This window comes from Cryptomeria japonica, unplaced genomic scaffold, assembly GCF_030272615.1.
Source record: "Cryptomeria japonica unplaced genomic scaffold, Sugi_1.0 HiC_scaffold_374, whole genome shotgun sequence".
Lineage (NCBI taxonomy): Eukaryota > Viridiplantae > Streptophyta > Pinopsida > Cupressales > Cupressaceae > Cryptomeria > Cryptomeria japonica.
This window is the reverse complement of record NW_026729195.1, coordinates 57,501-66,248: the sequence shown is the minus strand read 5'-3', so window position 1 is coordinate 66,248 and position 8,748 is coordinate 57,501. Positions and strand designations below refer to the sequence as shown.

Below are 8,748 nucleotides of genomic sequence, written 5' to 3'. Positions count from 1 at the left end.
TCCGATTCTCATACGTGTAGTCTGCAGCAGCGATTAGGACATCGACCCCAACTTCCGAATTCGTTTGCATTGACCGCACCAAAGGTGCACGCCTTGGTGTGCACCTTGGAGTGCACTTTGGTGCTCACCTCGGTGCACACTTTGGTGTGCACCTCGGTGTGCACCAAAGGTGCGCACCTTGGAGCGCACCAAAGGTGTACACTTTGGAGCGCACCACATAGGGTCTTTGAGAGGTTGGCGCAGTGCGCACACCAAGGTGGGTGTTGAGGTGCGTGCCGAGGTGGGTGGGTGCTAGGGTGCGCTCCATGGTGGGTGCCAGGGTGGGTGCGTGCTAGGGTGGATTCCAAAGAGGGTCATAGGGTGGGTGCCAAGGTGGGTTGGTGATATAGTGGGTTCAAAGGTGGGTACTAGGGTGGGTTCCAAGGTGGGTCACAAGTTGGGTGCCAGGATGCGTGGGTGTTAGGTTGGGTGCCAAGGTGGGCTCCTGCGTGGGTGGGTGCTAGGGTGGGTTTCAAGGTGGACGCGAGGGCGGGTGCCAAGGTGGGTAACAAGTTGGGTGTTAGGATGGGTGAGTGCTAGAGTGGGTGCCAAGGTGGGTGGGTGCTAAGGTGGATGCCAAGGTGGTTCACAGGGTGGGTGGGTTCTAGGGTGAGTTCCAAGGTGGGTCACAGGTTTAGTGCTAGGGTGCGTGTCAAGGCGGGTGTCGAGGTGCCTGGGTGCTAGGGTGTGGATGCCAATGTGGGTCATAGGGTGGGTACTAGGGTGGGCTGCAATGTGGGTGCCAAGGTGGGTAACATGCTCGGTTGGTTCTAAATTGGGTGTCAGGGTGGGTGTGCACCCACCTTGCCCGAGGTGGGTGCCAAGGTGCCAGTGTGGGTGGGTGCTAAGGTGGATGCCAAGGTGGGTGAGAAGGTGGGTGATAGGTTGAGTGGTAGGATGGGTGGGTGCCAAGATGGGTCACAGGGTGGGTGCAAGGGTGGGTAGGTGCTAGGGTTGGTGTCAGGGTGGGTGGGTGCTAGGTTGGGTTCCAAGGTGGGTGCGAGGGTGAGTGTCAAGGTGGGTCACAGGTTAGGTGCTAGGATGGGTGAGTGCTAGGGTGCAAAGGTGCCAGGGTGGGTGCTAGGATGGGTCGATGCTAGGGTGAGTGGCAAGGTGGGTCCACAAGTGTCAAGGTGGGTGCCGAGGTGGGTGCCAACTTGGGTTCCAAGGTGGGTGCCAAGTGGGCGACTGCTATGGTGGATGCCAAGGTGGGTCACGGGGTGGGTGCCAAGTTGCTAGGTTGTGTTCCAAGGTGGGTGCCAACGTGGCTGCTAGGGTGCGTGGGTTAAAGGGTGTGTCACAACGTGGGTGCCAGGATGGGTGCGCACCCACACTGGCCAAGACGGGTGCAAGGTTGGGTTCCAAGCCCGGTCACAGGCTGGGTGCTAGGATGGGTGGGTGCCAAGGTGGGCACCAGGGTGGGTGCACCCACCCTGGCCAAGGTGGGTCACGGGGTGGGTCCTAGGGTGGGTAACAGGGTGGGTACTAAGGTGCGTGCCAAGGTGGGTCATGGGGTGGGTGCCAAGGTGGGCACCAGGGTGGGTGTGCACCAACCCTAGCCAGGGTAGGTCACGGGGTGGTTGTCGGGGTGGGCGTCAAGGAGCCAAGGTGGGTGGCAAGTAGCCAAGTTGCGTGCCAAGGTGGGTGTCGGGGTGGGTGCCAAGGATCCAAGGTGGGTGCCAAGGAACCAAGGTGGGTGTCTGGGTGGGTGCCGAGGTGGGAGCCAGGGTGGGTCCCAAGGTGAGTGCAAAGGTGGGTGCCAGGGTCAAGGTGAGTGCCAATGTGGGTTCCAAGGTGCCAGGGTCAGGGTGAGTGCCAATGTGGGTTCAAAGGTGCTAAGTTGGGTGCGAGGTTGGGTGCGAGGGTGGGTGGGTGCCAAGGTGTGCTAGGTGGAAGCCCGGGTGGGTCGGCATCCCATGGGTGTCGAGTTGGGTGCCTGATGGGTGCTTCTTGTCAAGTTTTAGTCGTCGGGACTCATTTCGAGCCTTAGAGGTCGTTTCTTGTCCGGTTGCCCTGTCTTCGACCTGGGAACCCAATTTTGGTCCTCGGGTCCCATTTTTTTTTGTCTCGCATCCCACTTTTGGCCTGTGGCCTTTTCGGGGTCGATTCTCGTTTTGGGCATCAGAGCATGTTTCTTCTCCTAAAACCCAATATTTGTTTATTAAGTCTCGGAACACATTTTTGTTCTCGTGGACCCATCATGGGTCTTGGAACGCATTTGTGGTCCTTGGGTCCCATTTTGCATCCCGAAACTTGTGTTTTGGTGCTTGATCCCTATTTTGGGTGCCCACCTTGCACCAAGTGCGCACCCGGGGCAAACCGAGCGCCTTGGTGCACCGGGGCAAGATCGAGCGTGCACCCGAGGCGCCCCGAACATGCACCAAGGTGCACTCGGCCCACATGTGAGCGCAGGTCGTTGCGCCCGAGGTGGTGTGTGGGCACCGCGTTGCAGACGGGACACTGCACGCACACGACGCCCCGTCCAGGTGCACGCACGTAGGCCGGGCCGGGTGCACACCCGACGCCCTAGCAAGGTGCGCGCACCCGGGCAGGGCTCACACTTGGCGAACGGGGCGCACTTCGCGAGGGAGGGTGTGCACCTCGACGGGGGTGGGTGGCCGGGGTGGATTCGCACGTGGGTCGCGGTTTGCTAAGTACACACTGCGACAAGCTCATAACGGGTGCGATCATACCAGCGTTAGTGCACCGGATCCCATCAGAACTCCGCAGTTAAGCGCGCTTGGGCCGGAGTAGTACTAGGATGGGTGACCTCCCGGGAAGTCCCGGTGTTGCACCCTTTCTTAGTTTTTCGCCGGGCGTCGCAATGCTATTTGAATAAACCTTTTGCCCGTTTGCGTTCTCGTCGGGGCCGGGCCGGGCCGGGGTGCGCTGCCCGCACTACCGCGCGCGCGGGGGGCGACACCGAGCGCGCACCCGAGGCGCCCCGAGCACACAGGCCACGGTGCAACCCGGGCGTTGTGCGCGCACCCCGGTGCGCCCGAGGTGCTGCGCGCGCACCCAGGTGAAATCGGTGTGCACCTCGGCCAGTGCGCGCTCGGTCGAGTCGCGCACGTTGGCCAAGGTGCACGGTGATGTTTCTTACTCTAAGGTTCCGCACCAGACGCCCGGGACAGGTGAGCGAAGCTGGGCGGGGCCGGGTGCGCGGCCGGGGCAGGTGCACGCAGCTGGAGAGAGCTTTGGAGCACACCAGAGGTGCGCACCTTGGAGCACACTTCGGAGCGCACCAATGATGCGCTCCATTCAAAAGTTTCCTGAAAAGGCAAAAAAAGTTGAGATTATAGAATTTCCCACTTGAGAGATTGTAAAAAAAAAAAATTTAAAATGAAGGAAACGCGGGTGCCAAGGTGTGCGCGCCCGGGTGCGCAGCCCAGCCAAGGTGTGCGCACCAAGGCGCCCACCCTGGCGAAGGTGCACGCAAGGTGCGCACCCGAGGCAAACCGGACAATTAACCCAACTTTCGACTTCGCGCGCACCTGCGCACCTTGGAGCGCACTTCGGAGCGCTCCTTGTTGCGCACCAATCTTGGGCACCTCGGAGTGCACCATGGCGCCCACCAAGGTGCGCACCCGGGGCAAACCGAGCTCCGACTTCGTGCGCACCTTGGAGCGCACGAAAGGTGCGCACCATGGCGCCCACCAAGGTGCGCAGCCCAGCCAAGGCGTGCGCATCAAGGTGCGCACCCTGGCGAAGGTGCGCACCCGGGGCAAACCGAGCTCCGACTTCGTGCGCACCTTGGAGCGCACAAAGGGTGCGCAACCCAGCCAAGGTGTGCGCACCCCGGGCAAACCGAGCTCCGAATCGTGCGCACCTTGGAGCACACTTCGGAGCCCTCCTTGGTGCGCACCGATGTTGCGCACCTCGGAGCGCACCCGGGGAAAACAATGCAATTAACCCGACTTTCGACTTCGTGGGCACCTCGGAGCGCTCTCGGGTTCGCACCTCGGAGCACACCGAGGTGCGCACCTTTGATGCGCTGCCTTCACCAATTTCCAGAAAAGGCAAGAAAACATTGAGAAGGTGTGCGCACCGAGGTGCCCACCCTGGCGAAGGTGCACGCGAGGTGCGCACCCGGGGCAAACCGGGCTCCGACTTCGTGCACGCCATGCTGCGCACCTTGGAGGGCCATGGTGCGCACCTTGGAGCACACTTCGGAGCGCTCAATGGTGCCCAACCCAGCCAAGGTGCCCACCGCGGCGAAGGTGCACGCGAGGTGCGCACCCGGGGCAAACCGGGCTCCGACTTCGTGCACGCCGCACCTTGGAGCACACTTCGGAGCGCTCCTTGGTGCGCACCAGGGCGCGCAACCCAGCCGAGGTGCCCACCCCGGCGAAGGTGCACGCGGGGTGCGCACCCGAGGCAAACCGGGCTCCGACTTCGTGCACGCCATGGTGCCCACCGCGGCGAAGGTGCACGCGAGGTGCGCACCCGGGGCAAACCGGGCTCCGACTTCGTGCACGCCGCACCTTGGAGCACACTTCGGAGCGCTCCTTGGTGCGCACCAGGGCGCGCAACCCAGCCGAGGTGCCCACCCCGGCGAAGGTGCACGCGAGGTGCGCACCCGGGGCAAACCGGGCTCCGACTTCGTGCACGCCATGGTGCCCACCGCGGCGAAGGTGCACGCGAGGTGCGCACCCGGGGCAAACCGGGCTCCGACTTCGTGCACGCCGCACCTTGGAGCACACTTCGGAGCGCTCCTTGGTGCGCACCATGGTGCCCACCAGGGCGCGCAACCCCGCCGAAGGTGCACGCGAGGTGCGCACCCGGGGCAAACCGGGCTCCGACTTCGTGCACGCCGCACCTTGGAGCACACTTCGGAGCGCTCCTTGGTGCGCACCAGGGCGCGCAACCCCGCCGAAGGTGCACGCGAGGTGCGCACCCGGGGCAAACCGGGCTCCGACTTCGTGCACGCCATGGTGCGCACCAGGGTGCCCACCGCGGCGAAGGTGCGCACCCGGGGCAAACCGGGCTCCGACTTCGTGCACGCCGCACCTTGGAGCACACTTCGGAGCGCTCCTTGGTGCGCACCAGGGCGCGCAACCCAGCCGAGGTGCCCACCCCGGCGAAGGTGCACGCGAGGTGCGCACCCGGGGCAAACCGGGCTCCGACTTCGTGCACGCCATGGTGCCCACCGCGGCGAAGGTGCGCACCCGGGGCAAACCGGGCTAGGACTTCGTGCACGCCGCACCTTGGAGCACACTTCGGAGCGCTCCTTGGTGCGCACCATGGTGCCCACCAGGCCGCGCAACCCAGCCAAGGTGTGCGCACCAAGGTGCACGCGAGGTGCGCACCCGGGGCAAACCGGGGTCCGGCTTCGTGCACGCCGCACCTTGGAGCACACATCGGGGCGCTCCCGGGTTCGCACCGGCGTTGCGCACCGTGGTGGGCACCTCGGAGCGCACCGTGGTGGGCACCTCGGAGCACACCAAGGTGGGCAGCGAGGTGCGCACCTTTGATGCGATGCCTTCACTAATTTCCATAAAAGGCAAAAGAAAACGAGATTTTAAAATTTCCGTTTTGAAAGATAGTGAGAAAAAGGGAATGCTGGTGCCATCTTGAGCCCGCCCTGGTGCGCAGCCCAGCCAAGGTGTGCGCACCAAGGTGCCCACCCTGGCGAAGGTGCGCGCCCGGGCAATTAACCCAACTTCCAACTTCGCGCGCGCCAGGGTGGGAGCGCACCCAACAACCGGGCCTGGGAAGAGCCAATGCGAGAAACCCCACCAAACGCTCTGACAAAAAAAGAGGGGGCGCTCCAGTAACCCCGCTTCGGAGCGCACCCTGGGCAAACCCAGCCAGGGTGCCCACCCCGGCCAAGGTGCAGGCGAGGTGCGCACCCGGGGCAAACCGGGCTCCGACAACGTGCACGCCGCACCTTGGAGCACACTTCGTAGCGCTCCCGGGTGCGCACCTCAGAGCACACCAAGGTGGGCAGCGAGGTGCGCACCTTTGATGCGCTGCCTTCACTAATTTCCAGAAAAGGCAAAAAAAAGAGGAGATTTTAAAATTTCCGTTTTGAAAGATAGTGAAAAAAACGGAACGCGGGTGCCATCTTGAGCCCGCCCGGGTGCACAGCCCAGGTAAGGTGCCCACCCTGGCAAAGGTGCGCACCCGGGCAATTAACCCTACTTCCGACTTCGTGCGCGCCAGGGTGGCAACCGGGCCTGGGAAGAGCCAATGCGAGAAACCCCACCAAACGCTCCGACAAAAAAAGAGGCGGCGCTCCAATAACCCCGCTTCGGAGCGCAGCCGGGGCAAACCCAGCCAAGGTGCCCACCCCGACGAAGGTGCACGCGAGGTGCGCACCCGGGGCAAACCGGGCTCCGACAACGTGCACGCAGCACCTTGGAGCACACTTCGAAGCACTCCCGGGTGCCCACCGGCGTTGCGCACCGTGGTGGGCAGCGAGGTGCGCACCTTTGATGCGCTGCCTTCACTAATTTCCAGAAAAGGCAAAAAAAAATGAGATTTTAAAATTTCCGTTTTGAAAGATAGTGAAAAAAACGGAACGCGGGTGCCATCTTGAGCCCGCCCTGGTGCGCAGCCCAGGCAAGGCATGCGCACCAAGGTGCCCACCCGCGGTGCACACCCGGGGCAAACCGGGCTCCGACTTCGTGCAGGCCGCACCTTGGAGCACACTTCGGAGCGCTCCTTGGTGCGCACCATGGTGCCCACCAGGGCGCACCCGGGGCAAACCGGGCTCCGACTTCGTGCACGCCGCACCTTGGAGCACACATCGGAGCGCTCCCAGGTTCGCACCAGCGTTGCGCACCTTTGATGCGCTGCCTTCACTAATTTCCAGAAAAGGCAAAAAAAAACGATATTTTAAAATTTCCGTTCTGAAAGATAGTGAAAAAAACGGAACGCGGGTGCCATCTTGAGCCCTTCCTGGTGCGCAGCCCAGGCAAGTTGTGCGCACCAAGGTGCCCACCCTGGCGGAGGTGCGCGCCCGGGGCAAACCGGGCTCCGACTTCGTGCACTGCATGGTGCCCACCAAGGCGCGCAACCCAGCCAAGGTGCCCACCGCAGCGAAGGTGCACGCGAGGTGCGCACCCGAGGTGCACACCCGGGGCAAACCGAGCTCCGACTTCGTGCACGCCGCACCTTGGAGCACACTTCAGAGCGCTCCTTGGTGCGCACCAGGGCGCGCAACCCAGCCAAGGTGCTCACCCCGGCGAAGGTGCACGCGAGGTGCGCACCCGGGGCAAGCCGGGCTCGGACTTCGTGCACGCCGCACCTTGGAGCACACATCGGAGCGCTCCCGGGTTCGCACCAGCATTGCGCACCTTTGATGCGCTGCCTTCACTAATTTCCAGAAAAGGCAAAAAAAAAAACAAAACGAGATTTTAAAATTTCCGTTTTGAAAGATAGTGAAAAAAACGGAACGCGGGTGCCATCTTGAGCCCGCCCTGGTGTGCAGCCCAGGCAAGTTGTGCGCACCAAGGCACCCACCCTGGCCAAGGTGGGTCACGGGGTGGGTCCTAGGGTGGGTAACGGGGTGGGTACTAAGGTGCGTGCCAAGGTGGGTCATGGGGTGGGTGCCAAGGTGGGCACCAGGGTGGGTGTGCACCAACCCTAGCCAGGGTAGGTCACGGGGTGGTTGTCGGGGTGGGCGTCAAGGAGCCAAGGTGGGTGGCAAGTAGCCAAGTTGCGTGCCAAGGTGGGTGTCGGGGTGGGTGCCAAGGATCCAAGGTGGGTGCCAAGGAACCAAGGTGGGTGTCTGGGTGGGTGCCGAGGTGGGAGCCAGGGTGGGTCCCAAGGTGAGTGCAAAGGTGGGTGCCAGGGTCAAGGTGAGTGCCAATGTGGGTTCCAAGGTGCCAGGGTCAGGGTGAGTGCCAATGTGGGTTCAAAGGTGCTAAGTTGGGTGCGAGGTTGGGTGCGAGGGTGGGTGGGTGCCAAGGTGTGCTAGGTGGAAGCCCGGGTGGGTCGGCATCCCATGGGTGTCGAGTTGGGTGCCTGATGGGTGCTTCTTGTCAAGTTTTAGTCGTCGGGACTCATTTCGAGCCTTAGAGGTCGTTTCTTGTCCGGTTGCCCTGTCTTCGACCTGGGAACCCAATTTTGGTCCTCGGGTCCCATTTTTTTTTGTCTCGCATCCCACTTTTGGCCTGTGGCCTTTTCGGGGTCGATTCTCGTTTTGGGCATCAGAGCATGTTTCTTCTCCTAAAACCCAATATTTGTTTATTAAGTCTCGGAACACATTTTTGTTCTCGTGGACCCATCATGGGTCTTGGAACGCATTTGTGGTCCTTGGGTCCCATTTTGCATCCCGAAACTTGTGTTTTGGTGCTTGATCCCTATTTTGGGTGCCCACCTTGCACCAAGTGCGCACCCGGGGCAAACCGAGCGCCTTGGTGCACCGGGGCAAGATCGAGCGTGCACCCGAGGCGCCCCGAACATGCACCAAGGTGCACTCGGCCCACATGTGAGCGCAGGTCGTTGCGCCCGAGGTGGTGTGTGGGCACCGCGTTGCAGACGGGACACTGCACGCACACGACGCCCCGTCCAGGTGCACGCACGTAGGCCGAGCCGGGTGCACACCCGACGCCCTAGCAAGGTGCGCGCACCCGGGCAGGGCTCACACTTGGCGAACGGGGCGCACTTCGCGAGGGAGGGTGTGCACCTCGACGGGGGTGGGTGGCCGGGGTGGATTCGCACGTGGGTCGCGGTTTGCTAAGTACACACTGCGACAAGCTC

At 62.7% G+C, this 8,748-nt stretch overlaps 1 non-coding gene across 1 annotated transcript; it reads left to right on the top strand.

Moving 5' to 3' along the window:
* Window positions 1-2,718: 2,718 nt before the first annotated feature.
* Window positions 2,719-2,837, top strand: LOC131871153 (5S ribosomal RNA). Its single transcript, XR_009369427.1, has one exon. It is a non-coding gene; the product is annotated as a 5S ribosomal RNA (ribosomal RNA).
* The last annotated feature ends 5,911 nt before the right edge of the window (window positions 2,838-8,748 follow it).